Source organism: Gossypium arboreum, chromosome 2 (genome assembly GCF_025698485.1).
Source record: "Gossypium arboreum isolate Shixiya-1 chromosome 2, ASM2569848v2, whole genome shotgun sequence".
NCBI classification, from domain to species: Eukaryota; Viridiplantae; Streptophyta; class Magnoliopsida; order Malvales; family Malvaceae; genus Gossypium; species Gossypium arboreum.
Window position 1 is genome coordinate 50005925 of NC_069071.1, and position 26957 is coordinate 50032881.

Here is a 26957-nt window from a genome sequence, read left to right on the forward strand (position 1 = left end):
AGAAAAACCTTCCACAAACCTTCTGTAGTATCCTGCCAACCCTAGGAAACTTCGAATTTCTGAAACCGACCTAGGTGGCTTCCATTCCAAAATTGCTTCAATCTTTCAAGGATCCACTCTAATCCCTTCTGCAGAGACTACATGCCCCAAAAAGGTTACCTCCCTTAACCAGAACTCACACTTGCTGAACTTCGCATAAAGTTCCTTCTCCCTTAACACTTGCAACACAATGCGGAGATGCTCATCATGTTTTGCTTCGGTCTCAGAATATACCAGAATATCGTCAATAAAGACGACCACGAACCGATCCAGAAATGGTTGGAACACACAATTCATCAGATCCATAAATGCTGCAGGAGCGTTTGTTAGTCCAAATGGCATAACCAGAAACTCATAATGACCATAACGAGTCACGAATCTTTGTCTTATGAATATCTGCCTCCTTGACCCTTAACTGATGATACCCAGATCGAAGATCGATCTTGGAAAATACAGAAGCTCCTTTAAGCTGGTCGAACAGATCGTCAATCCTTGGCAGAGGGTACTTATTCTTAATCGTCAGTTTGTTCAACTGGTGATAATCAATGCACATACGCATCGTCCCATCCTTCTTCTTCACGAATAGCACTGGTGCTCCCCATGGAGACACACTTGGCCTAATAAAGCCCCTATCCAACAATTCTTGAATTTGCGCCTTTAACTCCACTAACTCCTTTGGTGCCATCCTATATGGTGCAATGGACACTGGTGCTGTCCCAGGCAACAGGTCGATTCCAAATTCGACTTCCCGATTTAGAGGCAATCTCGGAAGCTCCTCCAGAAAGACATCTTGGAACTCTTTTACAGTTCTAACCTTATCCACTGTCAGCCCCTCTACATCTGTTTGACTTACAAATGCCAAATAGGCCTCACACCCTTTCCGAATCCACTTTTCAGCCCTCAATGCCGATATCACATTAGACAAATAGTCCCTTCGCTCACCTATCACCATAACCTCATCCCCTTCCGTGGTCCTTAGCACCATTCGCTTAGTAGCACAGTCCAGAGTTGCCTTATGCTTAACAAGCCAGTCCATTCCCAGAATGATGTCAAATTCTCCAAACGGCAACTCTATTAGATCGCCAGGAAAGATCCTACCTTGAGTTTCTAAGGGTACATCCTTATACAACTTGTCTACCCTAACCGATTGACCCAAGGAACTTAGCACAGATACCCCACTCACTATCTTCTCGGAATGCACTCCCAAAGACCCAGATATGGCACACGCAACATAAGAATGAGTAGATCCAATATCCACCAAGGCAATATACGGCATATTAGAAACTAAGAACGTACCAGTTATGACATCAGGTGCGTCGCCCTCCTCTCGATGACGAGCTGCATACACCAACGCTGGCTGTCGAGCCTCAGCATTTCCGGCTCCCCTGCCAGGCGCTCCTCAACCTCGATCATTTCCATTCCCATTTCTACCCCTACCTTGTCCACGTCCTCTCGGTGGTTGTGGTCCACCTCTCATGGGTTGAACAACCCTCTACAAAGAACTGAGCTCGATCACTCTCTGTGGACAGATCCTTAACCTCATGCTCCATAGATCCGCGATCGAAACAAGCACCGTAACGTTTCCTACACTCACCCAGGTGTACCTTACCACAGTCCCCACAGATTGGCGGTCTAACCATATTCATCGGAACGGCTCAAACTGGCTCCTCCACTCTCGCCCTTTTGGCATTCTTGTTTGCTCCACCCGAAGGTCCAGAATCCCTCCGAAAATGGTTCCGATCTTTCTCACGATTCTGCCTCTCAGTACGCTTTACCTCCTCAGCGATCTTAGCTTTTTCCACCAGAACCGCGAAGCCACGCTCCCTCTGCGGAGCAATCAGCACCTTAAGGTCATCTCTAAGTCCATCCTTAAAGCGAACGCTACGCTCATACTCCGTAGCAACTATTCCCATAGCATACCTACTCAGCCTCAAAAATTCAACCTCATACTCAGCAACAGTTTTTGTGACATCCCTAATTTGACCCTAGTCGGAAAGTGGTTTCGGGACCACTAAACCGAGTCTTATAAGTAATTAAAAGTTATATTCTATGTTTATGATGTTAGTAAATGCATGTGTGAAAGTTTCATGCATTAATTTGATCATTTCTATGTGAATTTATTAAAATGGACTTGTATGAAACATTGTTGAAAGGTGATAGGCTAATCTTACAATCGTCTAATAGTACATGCATGCAAAAGAGTGGTTTTGCATGTCAATTTGCCCAAAAAAGGGAAGAGTGGCGGCCATGACAAGTTATGGGCAGGGGAAACATGTTTCAAACATGTCTAGTTAATGGATTATGTAAGGAGGAATAAAAAAAAAAAGGAAGCATGGGAAATAAACTAATGAAAAATTAAAGGAAGAAAACAAAGAAAAAAATGTGTCCATCATTCTCATACATGACCGAAAAAAAAAGGGAGAAGGAAAAGGCTTCATACTTTGGTTCTTCTTAGCCGTAGAAGAGGGAAAAAGAGGAAGAAATTTAGCCACTTTGAGCTGGAAATTAAGGTAAGAATTCAAGTTAGCTCTTTAAATCTTAGCATGGTTTTAAGCTAGATTCTAAGCCCCTTATTTAACCGTGCCGAAATCTTTGAAAATTATGGTGATATGAACGTTCGACCATGGTAGATGTTAAAGAAGATGGTGGAAATGTTGTACACATTTGATTAGTAAGTTAGATGGATGAGATTTGAACTAGTTATCAAGTTCTTTAGGTAACCCATGTTGAAATCTTGGTTTTTGAATAAGTGAGGTTTTCGGCTAGGGTGACTAACAAGGGTGATGATTGTTGTTTCATGCTGAATCTAGATGAACAATAGTTTAAGAGGAGCACTCGGCCATGATATGAGATTGTGATGTTAGTGCGAATATGAAGATGATGAACTTGAATAAGAAATATTGGCTAGCATGATAAGTATGAATTATCAAGTAGTTGTGATAATTGATGAGTGAAGTGGCTAATGGGGACTCTTAATGAAATTATGCTAAGGCCGAATGTATCAAATGCTAAATGTGCTTATATGTGTGTGTGTGTCGTTAGTAGCTAATGGCATTCGGCATTGTTTAACTAAAATTAGAAATGAATGCTTGAAAGTTAAATATGGTCGCCCTAGTGACCAAATGCGTTAAAAGCTAATATATGAACAAATGATACGAATAAATTGACCTTTGAAATGTATATGGTTGCCGTGTGTTTGTGTCGATTGAGAAGTAAATTTGTTTGATTTAGCTCAAGATCTTAAAGGAGAGGCGCCCAACAAGGGGAAATCGAAGGTCATCGAGTAGCCGACTTGGAACTATTTTACCTAACACAAGGTAAGTCATTAGCACATATGTTTGATATTGCTTAAATGATTGTAAAATCTATGCAATTGTGTTTAATGGGATGCTATATATATATAAATGAAATTGTATGTGTATGGAGTGATGACAATTGTTGACTGTAAAAGAAATAGTGAAATGTGTAGAAAGTTTGCTTTCGGCACTAAGTGTCTTGGGCAATACGTGTACGGTGACGAGATTGGCACTAAGTGTGCGTGCTGGAAATATATGGCACTAAGTGTGCGTGCTGGAAATATATGGCACTAAGTGTGCGTGCTGGAAATATATGGCACTAAGTGTGCATGCTGGAAATATATGGCACTAAGTGTGCGAGCTCAAGGGTATGGCACTATGTGCGGGCTTAAATCGCATGGCACTAAGTGTGCGAAATCGAGTATTAAGCACTATGTGTGCGTACTCTATATATATATATATAAATATCTCCGATCGAACAATTATATGGAGGGTGTGTCTCCATCGAGTTGAGTATGGACAGCGGATCGGGTAAGTACCTTGAGCTCATGACGACTAGGTAATATGTTCATGCTCGGGGTTGAGCTTGGTAAGCTTTAAATCTATGTGATGATTGCAATTGTATGATTGTGGTGAAAATGAGTTGGTGTGTAAAATGCCTCAAATATCTTATTGTATAGAATATGAAATGTGGATGTATGACTTGGTATGAGATTGAACCGAAGGTCCAAGGAACTATGATATAGTTCGATATGGATGGAGTACTTAGCCTCGTTCATTATTTCATGTTGTAATAATTTTGTTAATGGATGGTTGTGGGATGCTTATGACTTACTGAGTTGTAAACTCACTCGGTGTTTTCTTGTCACCCATTTTAGGTCTCTTGGACTCGTATTGTTGCGTTTCGAACCGTCGTTGAAGTCATCACACCGCTGAAATCTTGTGGTATTGTTTTTGTTGTTGAAGAACATTTGGCATGTATAGGCTATTATATTTTGTCGAATTGTGGGTTGTAAACTTTAAGCCATGTGAAAATGGCCTATGTGGTCGTCGAGTGGGATGCTAGAACCTATAGCCACGAGTCTTAGAAACTCAAATTTTGATAAGGTGGCCATAATTTGTGTCATGTATGATGGATGATTAAGGCCAAGGAAAACTTCATGAAATTGGCATAATCTACTGCAGTAACTGTTGCGGATAGCAGCAGTGGGATGAGATTGAAAAATCACTAAAAATAGTAGAAGTAGAATTAAATAGTGAGTAAATTATGGAACTGAACCTTGATGAATCTATTTTTATATGGACGAAACGAAACGACCATATGAGCAGTATACTGAGAAATATTAAAGTTCTCGTGAGACAGGGCCAGAACGGTTTCTGGGTCCCCTGTCGCGACTTTGAAAATTTACCATAAATTATCCAGAAAGAATTAGGAGTCATGCCTTATATGTACAGATTCCATTTTGAGTCTAGTTTCATTAGAAACAAACGGCACCAGTATTAAAGCCCTGTACAGAGAGATATTCAAGTTGTAACGCGCGAAGGTCAGAGCAGTCGATCCCTGTAACATGGGTGACTTTAACTAATAAACTGTACCAATTGGCCCAACCAAAAATTCTAAAAATAAATCCATGGATGGGTATATGAGTCTAAATTCAGGGAAAATTTACGAAACCAGTTTCCGAGTTTTGAAACTCAAGATATGATTTTTAAGGCGACGGTGATGCAGGTTTCCAGCCTGTCCAGAAATGCCAAATTGGTCGGTACTTTAAGAGGATTTGTCTCGTTGACCCCTCGTGTCCGACACCGGCGATGGTCTCGGGTTTGGGGTGTTACAATTTTATTGGTATCAGAGCTATGGTTTAGTCGGTTCTAGGACTACCATAGAGCGTGTGAGTCTAGCTATACATGCCAAATTGTTAGTGCTTAATAATGTGATGACTTCTGACGGTTGAAATTTTTGTTTTGATTAGCGATGGAACCCGGATAGAGAGACCCTTGGCGGATGACGTTGAAAGTGTAGCGGCTGCTCTGCGCAACCGCTTTGTTGAGCCTCATCATCCTCGAATAATCAAAATGAAGGGCGAAACAAGCCTTCTTCACCATGATGAATGAGTGGGTCGCGCAATATGCCCGAACCAATCCGAGTGTCCAACCATTCCGAATTTAAATAATCCACCCCAAGAGCCCGTGATGCCATCGCCATCGATCCTGTGAGGATGAGTAAACCACCGTGGACTTGATTAGGAAGCGTGGGGCCGAGGAGTTTAAGGCCATAGTTACCGACGATGCCGAAAGGGCCGAGTTCTGGCTTGATAACACCATTAGAGTGTTTGATGAACTGTCATGCACACCCGATGAATGTCTTAAGTGTGCTATATCTTTGTTGCGAGACTCAGCCTACTATTGGTGGAGGACCTTGATTTCCATAGTCCCAAAGGAACAAGTTACTTGGGATTTCTTTCAAACAGAATTTCGAAGAAATATATTAGTCAACGGTTCATCGATCGAAGCGTAAGGAGTTCCGGAACTCAAGCAAGGTCAGATGATCAGATCTCGAATACGAACATGAGTTCGTAAGACTTAGTCGGTATGCTCGGGAGTGTGTGGCTGATGAGGTTGCTATGTGCAAAAGATTTGAAGAAGGATTGAATGAGGAGTTAAAGTTACTAGTGGGAATTTTGGAGATAAAGGAGTTCGTGATACTAGTCGAACGAGCTCGCAAGGCGGAAGAACTTGGGAAGGAGAAGAAGAAGGCTGAACTTGGAGCAAGAGATTACCGTAAAAGATCAACGAGTAAAGCTTCGTTCTCGATCGTAAAGAGGTTCGTGGAGGACACTAGTAAGTCGAGGGCGATCAGGGAATTTCCATTAGAGCCCGACCATTGACGGACTCGAGCTACATCGATAGCTAGTGTGGGCAATAATCGCCAAGAGAGACCTGAATGTCCCCAATGTGGAAGACGACACCTAGGTGAATGTTGGGGTAAGTCTGTTAACCTGCTCACATTACGGATGTGGTTCAAGGACCACTTAATTAGGGATTGCACGGAGCTAGATGAGAAGAATAAGATGCAAGGTGCGAGATCTAATGGGGCGACGACTAGAGGTAGACCCCGAGGGTTTCAGGAGGTAGGGGTGGTAATCGAGGGAGCCACCGATACGGCTGTTCGATCCGAGACCCGAGCTCCTGCTAGAGCATATGCCATCCGCGCACGAGAGGAGGCATCCTCCCTAACGTTATCATCGGTACTTTTACTCTCTTTGATACTAGTGTGATTGCATTGATTGACCCCGCCTACTCATTCATATGTATGTGAAACTTTAGCATCCAAGAAGACTCTACCGTTGAGTCTCTCGAGTTCGTAATTCGAGTGTCAAACCCTTTGGGTCAATACGCATCGTTGATAAAGTGTGCAAGAGATGCCCCTAATAATTCGAGAATCTGCTTTTCCGCCGATCCGATGCTTCTACCATTTGATGAATTCGATGTTATTCTTGGTATGGATTGGTCGACAAGACATGATGCAATGGTGGACCGCAAAGGAAAGGCATTGTTTTGAGGAGTGCAAATAATGAGGTAGTCCGAGTCGAGTCTCTCGATTTAAAAGGAGTGCCAATATAATATCTTCTATGACCGCCGGAGATATGTGAAAAGGGGTGTGAAACATACCTTGCGTATGTGTTTGGAAGTAAAGAGACGGAAAGGAAACTCGAATCGGTACCGTGGTTTGTGAGTATTCAGATGTTTTTCCGAGGAGTTACCGGATTGCAACCGGTTCGAGAAGTGGAATTCGCATCGGTTGTACTGGGTACTACGCCGATTTCAATAGCCCCGATCGTATGGCATTAACGGAATTAAAGGAATTGAAGGTTCAATTGCAAGAATTGACGGATAGAGGTTTCGCCGACCGAGTTTTTCTCCATGGGGCGACTTGTATTGTTTGTGAAGAAGAAGGATGGAACCATGAGGTTGTGCATCGACTATCGTCAACTCAATAAAGTGACGATAAAGAATAAATATCCATTGCCACGAATTGACGATTTGTTTGATCAATTAAAAGGAGCCTCGGTGTTTTCAAAGATAGATTTGAGGTCGGGGTACTATCAGTTGAGGGTCCGAGAATCGGACATACCCAAAACCGCTTTTAGAACGAGGTACGGTCACTACGAATTCTTGGTGATGCCGTTTGGGCTCACTAATGCCCTGCGGTGTTTATGGATTTAATGAATAGAATTTTCAGCCATACTTGGATCGGTTCGTAGTTGTATTTATCGATGACATTTTGGTCTATTCGAGAGATGAAACCGAACATCTTGAACACCGAGGCTAGTGTTGCAAATCTTACGAGATAAGCGATTATACGCAAAGTTCAAGAATGTGAATTTTGGTTGAAAGAGGTTAGCTTTTTGGGGCACGTGGTGTCCGTGATCGGGTGTCGTGGTGGACCGAACAAAATTCTAGCCATAGCCGATTGAAACCACCAAGGAATGTTACCGGTTAGGAGCTTTTTGGGGCTTGCGGTTATTACCGACGATTTGTAAAGGTTTCTCGACGATAGCCACGCCAATGACGGTTACTCCAAAAGGATGTTAAGTTCGAATGGACGGAGAAATGTCGAAAAGTTTCGATCAACTGAAAGCTTATTTGATGAAGCCCCAATTCTAGTGCAACCCGAATCGGGCAAAGAGTTTGTCATTTATAGTGACGCATCCCTACTTGGGTTGGGTTGCGATTGATGCAAGAAGGGCGAGTTGTGGCCTATGCGTCGAGGCAATTAAAGCCACATGAGAAAAATTATCCGACCCATGATCTCGAATTGTCGCCATCGTATTCGCTTTAAAGATATGGCGACATTACTTATTTGGTGAGAAGTGCCATGTGTATTCGGATCACAAAAGTCTCAAATATTTGATGACCCAAAGAGACTTAAATCTGCGACAAAGGCGATGGCTCGAGTTGTTAAAAGATTATGAGCTCGTCATTGATTATCACCGGGAAGGGCTAATGTGGTTGCGGATGCCTTAAGCCGAAATCACTATTTGCTTTATGAAGCGATGAATGTACACTTGTCTATCCTACCCGACAATGTGTTAGTAGTGAATTGAAAGCCAAACCATTATTGATACGTCAAATTCGTGAAGCTCGAAAGTCGACGATGAGTTGGTTGCAAAGCGGGATGAGTGTGTTCGAACAAGGACTCGAATTTCAAATCGATGATGACGATTGTTTGAGGTTCGAAGTCGTCTGTGTGTTCCAAAGAATTGAACTTATTCCAATAATTTTGAACGAAGCCCATTGTAGCCGAATGGCAATCCACCCGGGAGTACGAAGATGTACAACGATTTGAAACGTCGGTTTTGGTGGCATGGTATGAAACGAGACATCTCGATTTTGTTTGAGATGTTTAATATGTCAACAAGTGAAAGCGGAACATCAAGTGCCTTGAGGATTACTTCACCGATCACGATACCCGAGTGGAAATGGGATCGAGTCACAATGGACTTTGTATCCGGACTGCCATTGTCAGTGAGTAAGAAGGATGCGATTTGGGTCGTTGTCGATAGACTGACTAAGTCGGCTCACTTTATCCCCGTACGTACGGATTTTTCAATGGACAAACTAGCCAAATTGTACGTTTCTCAGATTGTGAGATTACACGGGGTGCCTATTTCCATCGTGTCGGATAGAGATCCGAGATTTACCTCGCGATTTTGGAAGAAGTTGCAAGAAGCTTTGGGTACCAAGTTGCATTTCAGCACCGCCTTTCACCCCCAAACCGATGGTCAATCCGAACGGATAATTCAAATACTCGAGGATATGTTGAGATGTTGTATCCTTGAGTTTAGTGGTTCATGGGAACGGTATCTGCCTTTGATTGAATTCGCTTACAACAATAGCTTTCAATCAAGTATTAAGATGGCGCCTTACGAGGCTTTATACGATCGTAAATGCCGCACCCTATTATTCGGGTGAACTTAGTGAAGGTAAATTCTTGAGGTTGATTTGGTTAAGGATGCCGAGCAAAGAGTTCGAGTAATTCGTGAAAGTTTGAAAGCTGCTTCGGATCGCCAAAAGTCGTATGCGGATTTGAAAAGAAAAGATATTGAATATCAGGTTGGAGACAAGGTCTTTCTCAAAGTTTCACCTTGGAAGAAGGTGCTTAGATTTGGCCGTAAGGGAAAATTGAGTCCGAGGTTCATCGGTCCGTATGAAGTATCCGAACGAGTTGGACCAGTAGCGTACCGATTAATTTTACCCCCTGAGCTTGAAAGGATCCACAACGTTTTCCATGTCTCGATGCTTCGACGATATAGGTCTGATCCATCGCACGTAATCGCTCCGTCTGAGATTGAGATTCAGCCTAATTTGAGCTATGAAGAGGAACCGGTTCGCATTCTGATGCGTGAAGTAAAAGAGTTGCGCAATAAGAAAATCCCATTAGTGAAGGTGTTGTGGCATAAACACGGAATTGAAGAAGCCACTTGGGAACTCGAGGACTCTATGAAAGAGCGATACCCAAACCTATTTACCGGTAAGATTTTCTAGGGACTAAAATTTCGTAAGTGGGGAGAGTTGTGACATCCCTAATTTGACCCTAGTCGGAAAGTGGTTTCGGGACCACTAAACCGAGTCTTATAAGTAATTAAAAGTTATATTCTATGTTTATGATGTTAGTAAATGCATGTGTGAAAGTTTCATGCATTAATTTGATCATTTCTATGTGAATTTATTAAAATGGACTTGTATGAAACATTGTTGAAAGGTGATAGGCTAATCTTACAATGGTCTAATAGTACATGCATGCAAAAGAGTGGTTTTGCATGTCAATTTGCCCAAAAAAGGGAAGAGTGGCCGCCATGACAAGTTATGGGCAAGGGAAACATGTTTCAAACATGTCTAGTTAATGGATTATGTAAGGAGGAATAAAAAAAAAAAAGGAAGCATGGGAAATAAACTAATGAAAAATTAAAGGAAGAAAACAAAGAAAAAAAATGTGTCCATCATTCTCATACATGACCGAAAAAAAAAAGGGGAGAAGGAAAAGGCTTCATACTTTGGTTCTTCTTAGCCGTGTAGAAGAGGGAAAAAGAGGAAGAAATTTAGCCACTTTGAGCTGGAAATTAAGGTAAGAATTCAAGTTAGCTCTTTAAATCTTAGCATGGTTTTAAGCTAGATTCTAAGCCCTTATTTAACCGTGCGAAATCTTTGAAAATTATGGTGATATGAACGTTTCGCCATGGTAGATGTTAAAGAAGATGGTGGAAATGTTGTACACATTTGATTAGTAAGTTAGATGGATGAGATTTGAACTAGTTATCAAGTTCTTTAGGTAACCCATGTTGAAATCTTGGTTTTTGAATAAGTGAGGTTTTCGCTAGGGTGACTAACAAGGGTGATGATTGTTGTTTCATGCTGAATCTAGATGAACAATAGTTTAAGAGGAGCACTCGGCCATGATATGAGATTGTGATGTTAGTGCTGAATATGAAGATGATGAACTTGAATAAGAAATATTCGGCTAGCATGATAAGTATGAATTATCAAGTAGTTGTGATAATTGATGAGTGAAGTGGCTAATGGGGACTCTTAATGAAATTATGCTAAGGCCGAATGTATCAAATGCTAAATGTGCTTATATGTGTGTGTGTGTGTCGTTAGTAGCTAATGGCATTCGGCATTGTTTAACTAAAATTAGAAATGAATGCTTGAAAGTTAAATATGGTCGCCCTAGTGACCAAATGCGTTAAAAGCTAATATATGAACAAATGATACGAATAAATTGACCTTTGAAATGTATATGGTTGCCGTGTGTTTGTGTCTGATTGAGAAGTAAATTTGTTTGATTTAGCTCAAGATCTTAAAGGAGAGGCGTCCAACAAGGGGAAATCGAAGGTCATCGAGTAGCCGACTTGGAACTATTTTACCTAACACAAGGTAAGTCATTAAGCACATATGTTTGATATTGCTTAAATGATTGTAAAATCTATGCAATTGTGTTTAATGGGATGCTATTTATATATAAATGAAATTGTATGTGTATGGAGTGATGACAATTGTTGACTGTAAAAGAAATAGTGAAATGTGTAGAAAGTTTGCTTTCGGCACTAAGTGTGCGGGCAATACGTGTGTACGGTGACGAGATTGGCACTAAGTGTGCGTGCTGGAAATATATGGCACTAAGTGTGCGTGCTAGAAATATATGGCACTAAGTGTGCGTGCTGGAAATATATGGCACTAAGTGTGCATGCTGGAAATATATGGCACTAAGTGTGCGAGCTCGAAGGGTATGGCACTATGTGTGCGGGCTTAAATCGCATGGCACTAAGTGTGCGAAATCGAGTATTAAGCACTATGTGTGCGTACTCTATATATATATATATATAAATATCTCCGATCGAACAATTATATGGAGGGTGTGTCTCCATCGAGTTGAGTATGGACAGCGGATCGGGTAAGTACCTTGAGCTCATGACGACTAGGTAATATGTTCATGCTCGGGGTTGAGCTTGGTAAGCTTTAAATCTATGTGATGATTGCAATTGTATGATTGTGGTGAAAATGAGTTGGTGTGTAAAATGCCTCAAATATCTTATTGTATAGAATATGAAATGTGGATGTATGACTTGGTATGAGATTGAACCGAAGGTCCAAGGAACTATGATATAGTTCGATATGGATGGAGTACTTAGCCTCGTTCATTATTTCATGTTGTAATAATTTTGTTAATGGATGGTTGTGGGATGCTTATGACTTACTGAGTTGTAAACTCACTCGGTGTTTTCTTGTCACCCATTTTAGGTCTCTTGGACTCGTATTGTTGCGTGCTCGAACCGTCGTTGAAGTCATCACACCGGCTGAAATCTTGTGGTATTGTTTTTGTTGTTGAAGAACATTTGGCATGTATAGGCTATTATATTTTGTCGAATTGTGGGTTGTAAACTTTAAGCCATGTGAAAATGGCCTATGTGGTCGCCGAGTGGGATGCTAGAACCTATAGCCACGAGTCTTAGAAACTCAAATTTTGATAAGGTGGCCATAATTTGTGTCATGTATGATGGATGATTAAGGCCAAGGAAAACTTCATGAAATTGGCATAGTTCATCTGCAGTAACTGTTGCGGATAGCAGCAGTGGGATGAGATTGAAAATCACTAAAAATAGTAGAAGTAGAATTAAATAGTGAGTAAATTATGGAACTGAACCTTGATGAATCTATTTTTATATGGACGAAACGAAATGACCATATGAGCAGTATACTGAGAAATATTAAAGTTCTCGTGAGACAGGGCCAGAACGGTTTCTGGGTCCCCTGTCGCGACTTTGAAAATTTACCATAAATTATCCAGAAATAATTAGGAGTCATTCCTTATATTTACAGATTCCATTTTGAGTCTAGTTTCATTAGAAACAAACGGAACCAGTATTAAAGCCCTGTACAGAGAGATATTCAAGTTGTAACGCGCGAAGGTCAGAGCAGTCGATCCCTGTAACATGGGTGACTTTAGCTAATAAACTGTACCAATTGGCCCAACCAAAAATTCTAAAAATAAATCCATGGATGGTTATATGAGTCTAAATTCAGGGAAAATTTACGAAACCAGTTTCCGAGTTTTGAAACTCGAGATATGATTTTTAAGGCGACGGTGATGCAGTTTTCCAGCCTGTCCAGAAATGCCAAATTGGTCGGTACTTTAAGAGGATTTGTCTCGTTGACCCCTCGTGTCCGACACCGGCGATGGTCTCGGGTTTGGGGTGTTACAGTTTTGCCTCCTTAGACCAGATTCAGGAATTCTTTCCTACGGGCGTCCACATAACTTGCCCCGACGTACTTTCCTTTAAAGGCTGTCTTAAACAGCTCCCAAGTAACCCTATCAGCTGGGGTTCCATCCCTCACGGTGAGCCACCACTGATAAGCCTCATCTCGCAGCAACGATACAGCCCCCTTCACCTTCTGCTCCACAGAACAGTCCAAGTCATCCATAATTTGTTCTGTGGCCTCCAACCAATATTCCGCCACATTCGGGGCTACACCAGATACGCCCCTAAAGATCTCCGCTCCATTAGCCCGGAGTCGTTCAAAAATTGACCCTCGAATTTCATTGCCCAAACTTGCCCCGACAACCCTTTCCAGAACTCGAAGCATTGCCTGCGACAGGGCGTCATCCCCGGCACCATGATCATGTGATTCCACTTCCGTTGTTGATGGTACCGGTGCTTCTGCCCCTGGCATATGTCCCGAAGATGAAGATCCCGCTCGGGCTCTTCCTCGGCCTCGTCCACGGCCTCTACCTCGAGCTGCTCGTGTACTCATATCGTATTATCTGATTACGAATTTTATGCATTAATATCATTCCAATGTTTATTACAGATGTTTTATGATTCAGACAGTAATTTAGAAATGGGTTTTCGTAGAATCGACGTCTAGCTACAGTTTCAGTCTTTTAGCAAGCTTTTCTAGGGTTTCAGTAGCATCCTATCTAGAGTATTCTAGTAAAGTTTCAGTACAGACAGATAATATATATTCAGAAAAAAAGTTCAAAATACTTACAGGCTTGGGTCGGAGATTCGGAATGCCACTCACTGTTCCAAATTTTGAAAATAGAGTTTTACAGTCTCCAAAAAAACTTTTTTTTCAAAAACTTTGTTATTGTAAACCCAATCCATAGTCGAGTTGTTGCAACCTAGGCTCTGATACCACTAAATGTAACACCCCAAACTCGGCCTAAACGTTATGACCAGATCCGGTGCGCCACATCGATGCGTTCAAAACGTTCCGTTTTATTTAGTTTGGAAAACTTAGTTGGGGTTGTAAAAGATACTTTTTTAAAGCGAGTTAAGGTGAATAGAAGTCATGCACCGGTAGGAAACCAGAAGAAGAGGAGGTGAGTCCGTCGGATCGCTAAGTACCAAGCTCCTTCGGATCCAATCCTAGACATGCACACCACCATTGCCACACCTTAACGACTCAGATAATTTTGAGAAAACCGTCTGGTTATGTCTATCTTAAGAAAATGATTAAGTTTAAAAATGTTTGCTTAGCGGAAGTCTTACTTGTAATCGTGTTATTTTGAAATCCCTTAGTGTTTTTGAAAACGCGTCCTAAAGCTAACCCATTTTCCTTAGTCATCATAGTTCTCTTCATCATAGTAAAATAAAATAATAAAAGTAATTAAAACCATAAAAATAATTAAAAGGCCTTATTACACTTAAAACCCAAAACCATAGATGAAATTAAAAGGACGTCCAATTCACCAGAAAGAAACCAGGTTTGTAGAAACATGTGGCCAGTCCAAATCCCTCACAGCTCCAAGCCCACTATGGTTAAGGATTACCTGCGAGGATGAAAATAAGGGGTGAGTTTTGGAAAACTCAGTGTGTAATTCAACCCAACCATAGCCTAAATCAGTTCAAACCACAGAGACAGAATAAGTTGGCCTCAGCCCAGAACAGATATCAGAATAAAACCCGTAGGCCAAGAACAGACCAGAACAAATATATCATGCTTATGCAGTAACCCAACCATATCCAACCACATACACCCCCATACCATCCTTTCACCATGTGGGGAGACTACTCGACCCACCTAACCGCTACACGCCACAGAAATATGCAACATGGCTGCCAGATACAGAACATGTGACAGAGTCACCAGATACAGATATTTTGTGGTAGTGCCACCAGAACAAATATACGTGGCAGGGCCACGAGAACAGATAATTTGTGGCATAGCCACCAAGACGCTTCCTCCATAATATAACCCATGTCCCCATGCAACAGATATACATTCATGGCATACATCACTCAGATTTAATTCATCATGCTTTTCAGACAAAATTAACCCTAGGTGTAACACCCCGAACCCGAGACCGTCGCCGGAGTCGAACACGAGGTGTTAACAGACTTCAACCCACTTATTGAGAGTTTCCCGACAAGCTGCCAATCTGTGTACTAGTCGCTCCAAAATTCATAACTTGAGATTTACAACTCAAAAATCAGTTTCGCAATTTTTCCCTGAAACTAGACTCATATTTCCATCTACATATTTTTTTCTAGAATTTTTGGTCGAGCCAATTAGTACAGTTTATTAGTTAAAGTCTCCCCTGTTGCAGGGATCGACTACACTGACCTTTGTGCATTACGAATTGGATATCTCCCTGTACAGGGCTTCAATACTAATTCCGTTTGTTTCTATAGAAACTAGACTCAGAGAGGAATCTACACATATATGGCATGACTCCTAATTATCTCTGGTTAATTTACAATGATTTTCCAAAGTCGGGACAGGGGATCCAGAAACCGTTCTGGCCCTGTTTCACAAGAACTTTAATATCTGTTAACTTATAACTCATATGACCATTTCGTTTCTTCTATATAAAAGTAGATTCATCAAGGTACATTTACATAATTTATTTACTATTTAATACCATTCCTACTATTTTTAGTGATTTTTCAATCTCACGTTACTGCTGCTGCCAGCACCTGTCACTAAAGCAACTATGCCTATTTCATGATTTCCCTTTGATCTAACTAGTGATTCATCATACATGTCACAAATCATGATCATGACTAGCCATACCAGAGGCTAATCATTATCCAACATCTCCCTACTACACTATGGCCATAACATGCATTTTAACACCAAAATAATCAACCATGGCATAAGGCATGGAAATCGAATTACCAAGACTTGTGACTTAACATTTGAGAACTAAATCCAACCGAGCATTTATGCCATTTTCGCATGGCTAAAAGTTTACATACCAAAGTTCAACAAAGCATATTAGCCTATACATGCCAAAATGTTCTCCTAAACCGACTACACAAAAAAAATACCAAAAGTTGCTAGCCAGTGTGATGACTCCAATGACGATCACGACTTACCAAACCAAAATTCCAAATATAAATATAATGTCCATTCCTCATGAGCTCAAGGTGTTTACTCGTACCGCTGTCCATGATTGACTCGGTAAGGCCGCGCACATAGAACATGTACGTTTATTAGAGGATGTGCAATAAGCCCGCACACTTAGTGCTTAATAGTCGAACTCGCACACTTAGTGCTATATAATCAAACTTGCACACTTAGTGCTGTATAATTTGAACCCGCACACTTAGTGCCAATTTGTGATTATAAATGTTTACACCCGCACACTTAGTGCCGAAACCGATCATTCAATACATCTCACCTCTTTTCTTTCAATTCAATATTTTTATCACCACATACATACATGTTTATATATATATTCTACCATTTCATTCAGCATCATTACTTGGACATTACGACCCTTTAAATTAGTACAAAATAAGTGCTTAATGACTTACCTTATATCGGATGAAATGATTCCCAATCTACTACTCGATTATCTTTGCTTTGCCTTTGCTTGGTTCTCCCTCTTTGATGTCTTGATCTAAAATGAATACATTTAGTAGTTTAATCTTCTTGCTGGATTTTTATGTGTATAACTTAATGGTTTTCACCCCATTTCACAACTATCTTTGTTCAAAATATCAAAATCTCAACCAACATTTGTTTAATGCTTCAAGGTCGAATGCATGGTTACCATTAAGCTAATCTAGTCTCAAGTATTTTAATCCTAACATACAACATCATGAATCAACTCAACCTTATAAGCCAATATTACTCCTACAACCGATTGTAAGGAGTTAACAAAAAAAATATATTTTTACAAACATATACACCCATATGGCCGATTTTACCAAATCAAATTTAACCTTACTTATCTCAAATTTTCATTTCATACTATCATCCCCATGACATAGCAAGGTTTTGAATCATGGACTAATTAGAACTAAAACTAGCAACTAAGAACATGCATGAATCTCATGGCACCATATTAAACATACCTTAATCTAGCTACAAGGATGGCCAACCTATTCCAAACCAACCATGAGCAAGGACCCTCTCTTCTCCCTTGAGATTTTCATTAAAAGGATGAAAAAAAGATGAACAAAGCTTTTTTTTTTTTTTTTTTTTTTTTCTTTCTCACTTGCACGGCAATGGGGAGGGGAGGGGAAAGCCTTCACACACACACTTTTTTTTTTTATTACTCATGCACCTTATTTTATTTATTTCAACATAAAACACTCACCCAACATGTTTCATGACATGTCTTGCCCATGCTTCCTTGTCATGGCCGGCCACAAGCACTTGGGGGGGGATTTTGACATGCAAGTCCTCCCTTTTGACTACATGTACTATTAGGTCCTTATAGATTAGCCTATCAATTTTCAAAAGTGACATACAAGTCCTACTAACTGAATTCACATGCAATCGACTAAACCAAGCTTGAAATTTTCACACATTCGTAAATACATATTCTAGACAATAAATATTACGCTCAAACATTTCGGTGACTCGGTTTAGTGGTCCCGAAACCACTTCCCGACTAGGGTCAATTTTGGGCTGTCACAACTCTCCCCCACTTAAGGAATTTTCGTCCCCGAAAATCTTACCGGTAAACAGGTTTGGGTAACGCTCTTTCATAGAATTCTCGGGTTCCCAAGTAGCTTCTTCCATCCCGTGTTTGAGCCATAACACTTTTACTAACGGAACCCTTTTGTTTCGCAACTCCTTCACTTCACGAGCTAGGATACGAATCGGTTCTTCTTCATAACTCATATCGGCTTGAATTTCAATCTCGGAGGGGTTTATTACATGCGAAGGATCGGATCGGTAACGTCGAAGCATCGAAACATGGAAAACGCTAGGATCCTTTCGAGTTCGGGGTAAAAGCAACCTATACGCCATCGGGTGACTCGCTCGGAGATCTCATATGGCCCAATGAATTCGGACTCAATTTGCCCTTACGGCCAAATCGAGTATCTTTTCTAGGGTGATACCTTAAGAAACACTTTGTCTCCCACCGATACTCAATATCTCTTCGTTTTAAATCCGCGACGACTTTCGACGATTCAAGCGCCTTCAAACTTTCACGAATTACTCGAACTTTTGCTCAAGATCTCTAATCAAATCCACCGAAAATTTTGCTTTCACCAAGCTCGGTCCAAAACAAAGGTGTACGGCATTTACGACCATACAAAGCCTCGTAAGGCGCCATCTTAATGCTTGACTGAAAACTATTGTTGTGCTTAATTCAATCAAGGGTAAATACTGCTACCATGAACCATTAAACTCGAGGATGCAACATCTCAACATATCCTCAAGTATCCGAATTATCCGCCGGATTGACCATCGGTTTGGGGATGAAAAGCGGTGCTAAAATGCGCTTGGTACCCAAAGCTTCTTGCAATTTCTTCCAAAATCGTGAGGTGAATCTTGGATCTCCGTCCGACACAATAGAAATCGGACCCGTGTAATCTCACAATCGAGAAACATACAATTCAGCTAGCTTATCCAATGAAAAATTCAGACGACGGGGATAAAGTGAGCCGACTTAGTCAATCTATCAACGACGACCCAAATTGCATCTTTCTTGCTTGCCGACATCGGCAAGCCGATACAAAATCAATCGTCACTGCTCCCATTTCCATTCAGTATCATGATTGGTCAAGCAAACCCGTGGGCACTTGATGTTCCGCCTTTACTTGCGACATACTAAGCACTTCAAACAAAGTTGGAAATGTCTCGTTTCATACCATGCCACCAAAATTGGTGTCTCGTGTCGTTGTACATTTTCGTACTCCCGGGTGGATTGACATTCGACTCACCGTGAGCCTCGCTCAAAATCATCGAAACAAGTTTCAATTCCTTGAATACATAATCGACCCTTGAACGTCAAGCAATCATGGTCGTCAATCTGAAATTTTGATTCCTTGTTCGAACACACTCATCCCGTTTTGCAACCAACTCATCGTCGACTTTCTCGAGCTTCACGAATTTGACGATCAATAATGGTTTGGCTTTCAATTCAGCTACTAACACATTGTCGGGTAGAATGCATAAGTGTACATTCATCGCCGCAACGCAAATAGTGATTTACGACTTAAGGCATCCGCAACCACATTAGCCTTTCCCGGTGATAGTCAATGACCAACTCATAATCCTTTAACAGCTCGAGCCAACGTCTTTGTCGCAAATTTAAGTCTCTTTGAGTCATCAAATATTTGAGACTTTTGTGATCCGAATACACATGGCACTTCTCACCAAATAAGTAATGTCGCCATATCTTTAAGGCGAATACGATGGCGACCAATTCGAGATCATGGGTCGGATAATTTTTCTCATGTGGCTTTAATTGTCTCGACGATAGGCCACAACTCGCCCTTCTTGCATCAATACGCAACCCAACCCAAGTAGGGATGCGTCACTATAAATGACAAACTCTTTGCCCGATTCGGGTTGCACTAGAATTGGGGCTTCACCAAATAAGCTTTCATTGATCGAAACTTTTTCGACATTTCTCCGTCCATTCGAACTTAACATCCTTTTGGAGAAGCCGTCATTGGCGTGGCTATCGTCGAGAAACCTTTACAAATCGTCGGTAATAACCGCAAGCCCCAAAAAGCTCCTAACCGGTAACATTCCTTGGTGGTTTCCAATCGACTATGGTCGAAATTTTGTTCGGTCCACCTCGACACCGATGCGACACCACGTGCCCCAAAAAGCTAACCTCTTTCAACCAAAATTCACATTTATGAACTTTGCGATAATCGCTTATCTCGTAAGATTTGCAACACTAGCCTCGGTGTTCAAAGATGTTCGGTTTCATCTCTCGAATAGACCAAAATGTCATCGATAAATACAACTACGAACCGATCCAAGTATGGCCTGAAAATTCTATTCATTAAATCCATAAACACCGTAGGGCATTAGTGAGCCCAAACGGCATCACCAAGAATTCAGAGTGACCGTACCTCGCTCTAAAAGCGGTTTTGGGTATGTCCGATTCTCGGACCCTCAACCGATAGTACCCGACCTCAAATCTATCTTTGAAAACACCGAGGCTCCCTTTAATTGATCAAACAAATCGTCAATTCGTGGCAACGGATATTTATTCTTTATCGTCACTTTATTGAGTTGACGATAGTCGATGCACAACCTCATGCTTCCGCCCTTCTTTTTCACAAACAATACCGGTGCGCCCCATGGAGAAAAACTCGGTCGAGCGAAACCTCTATCCGTCAATTCCTGCAATTGGACCTTCAATTCCTTTAACTCCGTTAATGCCATACGATACGGAGCTATTGAGATCGGCGTAGTACCCGGTACAATTTCGATGCCAATTCCACTTCTCGAACCGGTGGCAATCCCAGAACTCATCCGAAAAACATCTGAATACTCACAAACCACCGGTACCGATTCGAGTTTTTTTTCCGCTCTTTACTTCCAAACACATACGCAAGGTATGTTTCACACCTTTTTCGCATATCTCCGAGCGGTCATAGAAGATATTATCGCCGGCACTCCTTTTAAATCAAGAGACTCGACTCGGACTACCTCATTATTTGCACTCCTCAAATCAATGGTTTTCCTTTGCAGTCCACCAACGCATCATGTACGATCAACCAATCCATACCAAGAATAACATCGAATTCATCAAATGGTAGAAGCATCAGATCGGCCGGAAAACAGGATTCTCGAATTATTAGGGGGCATCTCTTGCACACTTTATCAACGAGTACGTATTGACCCAAAGGGTTTGACACTCGAATTACGAACTCAGGAGACTCAACAGTAGAGTCTTTATCGATGCTAAAGTTTCACATACATATGAATGAGTAGAGCCGGGGTCAATCAATGCAATCACACTAGTATCAAAGAGAGTAAAAGTACCAGTGATAACGTCAGGGGAGGATGCCTCCTCTCGTGCGCGGATGGCATATGCTCTAGCAGGAGCACGGGTCTCGGATCGAACAGCCGTATCAGTGGCTCCTCTCTGATTACCACCCCTACCTCCTGAAATCCTCGGGGGTCTACCTCTAGCTGTCGCCCCACTCGATCTTGCACCTTGCATCTTATTCTTCTCATCTAGCTCCGTGCAATCTCTAATGAAGTGGTCCTTCGAACCACATCCGTAACAGGCCCAGTTAAAGACTTACCCCAACATTCACCTAGGTGTCGTCTTCCACATTGGGGCATTCAGTCTCTCTTGACGATTATTGCCCACACTAGCCATCGAAGTAGCTCTGGAGTCCGTCGATGGTCGTGTTTCTAATGGAAATTCCCGCAGTCGTCCTCGATTTATTAGTGTCCTCCCTGAACTTCTTTACAGTCGAGAACGGAGCTTTACCCATCGATCTCTTACGATAGTCTTTAGCTTCAAATTCAGCCTTCTTCTTCTCCTTTCCAAGTTCTTCCGCTTGCGTGCTCGTTCGACCAGCGTCACGAACTCCTTTATCTCCAAAATACCCACTAGTAGTTTTAAATCTTCATTCAATCCTTCTTCAAATCTTTTGCACATAGCAACCTCATCGCCACACACTCCCGAGCATACCGACTAAGTCTTACTTAACTCATGTTCAGATTCAGTAATCTTGTCATACGGCCTTGCTTGAGTTCCAAGAATTCCTTACGCTTTTGATCGATGAACCGTTGACTAATATACTTCTTTCAAATTTGCTTGAAAGAAATCCCAAGTAACTCGCTTCGTTTGGGACTATGGAGATCAAAGTCCTCCACCAATAGTAAGTCGAGTCTCGCAACAAGGATATAGGACACTTTAGACATTCATCGGGTGTGCATGATAGTTCATCAAACACCAATGGTGTTATCAAGCCGAACTCGGCTCTTTCGGCATCATCAAGAACTATGGCCTTAAACTCCTCAGCCCCGCTTTCTAATCAAGTCTACTGGTGGCTTACTCGGCCTCATAGGATCAAGAATCGATGGCATTACAGCCCTTGGGGTGGATTATTTAAATTGGAATTGTTGGACAGCCGGATTGGTTCGGGCGTATTGCGCTACCCACTGCTCATCATGGTAAAGAAGGCTTGTTTTGCCTCCTCACCTTGATTATTCGCAGATGACCGAGGTTCAACAGCGGCGTCCCTTGTGCAGGAGCAGCCGCTACACTTTCAACGTCATCCGCCAAGGTTCTCTACACCGGATCCATTTACTAATCAAAACAAAATTTTAACCGTCAAGTCATCACACATTTAAACATTAACATTATGGCATGTATAGCTAGATTCATACGCGCTATGGTAGTCCTAGAACCGACTAAACCATAGCTCTGATACCAATAAAATGTAACACCCGAACCCGAGACCGTCACGAGTCGAACACGAGGTGTTAACAGACTTCAACCCACTTATTGAGAGTTTCCGACAAGCTGCCAATCTGTGTACTAGTCGCTCCAAAATTCATAACTTGAGATTTACAACTCAAAAATCAGTTTCGCAATTTTTCCCTGAAACTAGACTCATATTTCCATCTACATATTTTTTTCTAGAATTTTTGGTCGAGCCAATTAGTACAGTTTATTAGTTAAAGTCTCCCCTGTTGCAGGGATCGACTACACTGACCTTTGTGCATTACGAATTGGATATCTCCCTGTACAGGGCTTCAATACTAATTCCGTTTGTTTCTATAGAAACTAGACTCAGAGAGGAATCTACACATATATGGCATGACTCCTAATTATCTCTGGTTAATTTACAATGATTTTCCAAAGTCGGGACAGGGGATCCAGAAACCGTTCTGGCCCTGTTTCACAAGAACTTTAATATCTGTTAACTTATAACTCATATGACCATTTCGTTTCTTCTATATAAAAGTAGATTCATCAAGGTACATTTACATAATTTATTTACTATTTAATACCATTCCTACTATTTTTAGTGATTTTTCAATCTCACGTTACTGCTGCTGCCAGCACCTGTCACTAAAGCAACTATGCCTATTTCATGATTTCCCTTTGATCTAACTAGTGATTCATCATACATGTCACAAATCATGATCATGACTAGCCATACCAGAGGCTAATCATTATCCAACATCTCCCTACTACACTATGGCCATAACATGCATTTTAACACCAAAATAATCAACCATGGCATAAGGCATGGAAATCAATTACCAAGACTTGTGACTTAACATTTGAGAACTAAATCCAACCGAGCATTTATGCCATTTTCGCATGGCTAAAAGTTTACATACCAAAGTTCAACAAAGCATATTAGCCTATACATGCCAAAATGTTCTCCTAAACCGACTACACAAAAAAAATACCAAAAGTTGCTAGCCAGTGTGATGACTCCAATGACGATCACGACTTACCAAACCAAAATTCCAAATATAAATATAATGTCCATTCCTCATGAGCTCAAGGTGTTTACTCGCATCGCTGTCCATGATTGACTCGGTAAGGCCGCAGCACATAGAACATGTACGCTTATTAGAGGATGTGCAATAAGCCCGCACACTTAGTGCTTAATAGTCGAACTCGCACACTTAGTGCTATATAATCAAACTTGCACACTTAGTGCTGTATAATTTGAACCCGCACACTTAGTGCCAATTTGTGATTATAAATGTTTACACCCGCACACTTAGTGCCAAACCGATCATTCAATACATCTCACCTCTTTTCTTTCAATTCAATATTTTTATCACCACATACATACATGTTTATATATATATTCTACCATTTCATTCAGCATCATTACTTGGACATTACGACCCTTTAAATTAGTACAAAATAAGTGCTTAATGACTTACCTTATATCGGATGAAATGATTCCCAATCTACTACTCGATTATCTTTGCTTTGCCTTTGCTTGGTTCTCCTCTTTGATGTCTTGATCTAAAATGAATACATTTAGTAGTTTAATCTTCTTGCTGGATTTTTATGTGTATAACTTAATGGTTTTCACCCCATTTCACAACTATCTTTGTTCAAAATATCAAAATCTCAACCAACATTTGTTTAATGCTTCAAGGTCAATGCATGGTTACCATTAAGCTAATCTAGTCTCAAGTATTTTAATCCTAACATACAACATCATGAATCAACTCAACCTTATAAGCCAATATTACTCCTACAACCGATTGTAAGGAGTTAACAAAAAAATATATTTTACAAACATATACACCCATATGGCCGATTTTACCAAATCAAATTTAACCTTACTTATCTCAAATTTTCATTTCATACTATCATCCCCATGACATAGCAAGGTTTTGAATCATGGACTAATTAGAACTAAGACTAGCAACTAAGAACATGCATGAATCTCATGGCACCATATTAAACATACCTTAATCTAGCTACAAGGATGGCCAACCTATTCCAAACCAACCATGAGCAAGGACCCTCTCTTCTCCCTTGAGATTTTCTATTAAAAGGATGAAAAAAAGATGAACAAAGTTTTTTTTTTTTTTTTTTTTTTTCTTTCTCACTTGCACGGCAATGGGGAGGGGAGGGGAAAGCCTTCACACACACACTTTTTTTTTTATTACTCATGCACCTTATTTTATTTATTTCAACATAAAACACTCACCCAACATGTTTCATGACATGTCTTGCCCATGCTTCCTTGTCATGGCCGGCCACAAGCACTTGGGGGATTTTGACATGCAAGTCCTCCCTTTGACTACATGTACTATTAGGTCCTTATAGATTAGCCTATCAATTTTCAAAAGTGACATACAAGTCCTACTAACTGAATTCACATGCAATCGACTAAACCGAAGCTTGAAATTTTCACACATTCGTAAATACATATTCTAGACAATAAATATTACGTTCAAACATTTCGGTGACTCGGTTTAGTGGTCCCGAAACCACTTCCCGACTAGGGTCAATTTTGGGCTGTCACACTAGGGGTATAAAGGTCATTTGCATACACAGGGTATAATGGTAATTTTGCATACATAGGGGTATTCTAGTAAATCTAACTATTTCTAAGGCTTTCATGCATATCGTAGCTATTATGTATAGCCAAAAACACTTACCGACCGTTCTTACCGAATTGGGCCTGTTGGCCCATTAACCCAGTTTTGGCCCATTAAGCCCAAAATATCAAACGCATTTAAATCGCGCAGATTACGCTTTTATCACTTCCGATTACCAGTAATAATTACCCATATGTCTCACGAGCATTCGCACACTCGCAAGCGCCCAAAATACAAGTTTTTCGGTATTTCGGCTTTTCGGCTTTTGCCGATCTAGCCTATGAAAGGGTGTCAGCTACACACCTGTTTTGGGATTTCCTCGACGAGATCTACACACGAACTGCCTACAATCGAATCACTTAATATTACTCCAAATATCGAAATAAAATTGAGTATATAGTCGCTTACCACATTCGGCCAAACATGCCTAAAACCCTTATTGCTCTTACCTTACTGCCGAACTATGGTTAACTCCCAAGATCCGATCGTTCCACCTGTCCAAGCCCTTGATCAACCGCCTCTAACTCACGCTATTACCAAAACAAAATAGTTATTACGACCCTTCAGGGTTACAAGTCCAAATCGACAATCTCCCTAACTTTTAGGGATTTCGACTTTTCCTAAAATATGCAAGAAGACTAAGTTTTGGAGAAGACTTACCACCGATTCCTTAGTGGATGATTCCAATGAGTTTCCCACTCGATCCCGATGTAGATCTAAGCCCTCAGATGATAACAAAATTTGGGCTTTTAGTGACTTCAGTATTCGGCCAAGTCCCTTTTAATGTGGGGTTTTTAGCTTTTTGCAACTTGTGTTTAGAAAGGTAAAACGAGAGGGTTTTGCTATGGTCTTGTCGTCAAAACTTAAGGTTTTAGAGGGCTGGTGAATCGGCCACAAATGATGAAGAGAAGAGATGTGGTTTTGGTTATAAGAAATCGGCACACAAAAAGAATCAAGCTTTCGGGATTTCGGCTTTTTATGGCCAAAGGCTATGAAGGTTTTGAAACGGTTGAAGGGAAAAGTGGAGATGAACAAGATGGTAGGAAGGTCCGACAATGGAGAAAAGGAGAAGGAAGATAGATGGAGAGAAAAAAAGAAAAGGAAAAAAAAAGGAAGAGAAGAAAGAATGGTTAGAAAAGAAAAAAACGGCACAACACTCCCTAATGCCGAATTTATACCTAGCTTTTGACCTAGCCGAAATTTTCCCCCCTAAAGAAACCCTTGGCCAGCCAACTCTTGCTCCTCAAGAGTCCACTATTCGGCCAACACCATCCTCCTTGATCAGCTCCTAAATCCTCTCCCTTATCCCCTCCTTACTCAATCTCCTGAGCAACTCAAACTCCTCCTGACAAACTTTTACTTCAGTTCCACTGCTTACATTTTCTGTTCATAAAAATTAATCCCTTGTTTTGCTATCAATGTGACTTGAAGCTGGGTCCTACCTAGCTCCCACACGCCACTTATAGCCTTCCCTGTGGCGTCACATGCCACTTCACCACTTGCTTCCTTGTGATCTATTTTACACAATTAATTCCTCAAAGCCTAATTTACCAGAACCCCTTTCCCTTATGGAATTAAAATTAATTAAAACTATCGGGTTTTATCTTAAGTTTGGGCCTTCTAGAGGTCCACTATCACAATTAAACCTACACTTAACAAGCAGAACACAAAATTTTTAATTTTACAAACCTTTTTCAGAATTCCCAAAAATTTGGGGCGTTACATATTACCAGCAGGAAGCCTGCGAGATTTAACCCGGATATATTACCAAAGACGAAGCTCAGAGGATTTAACCAGATATAA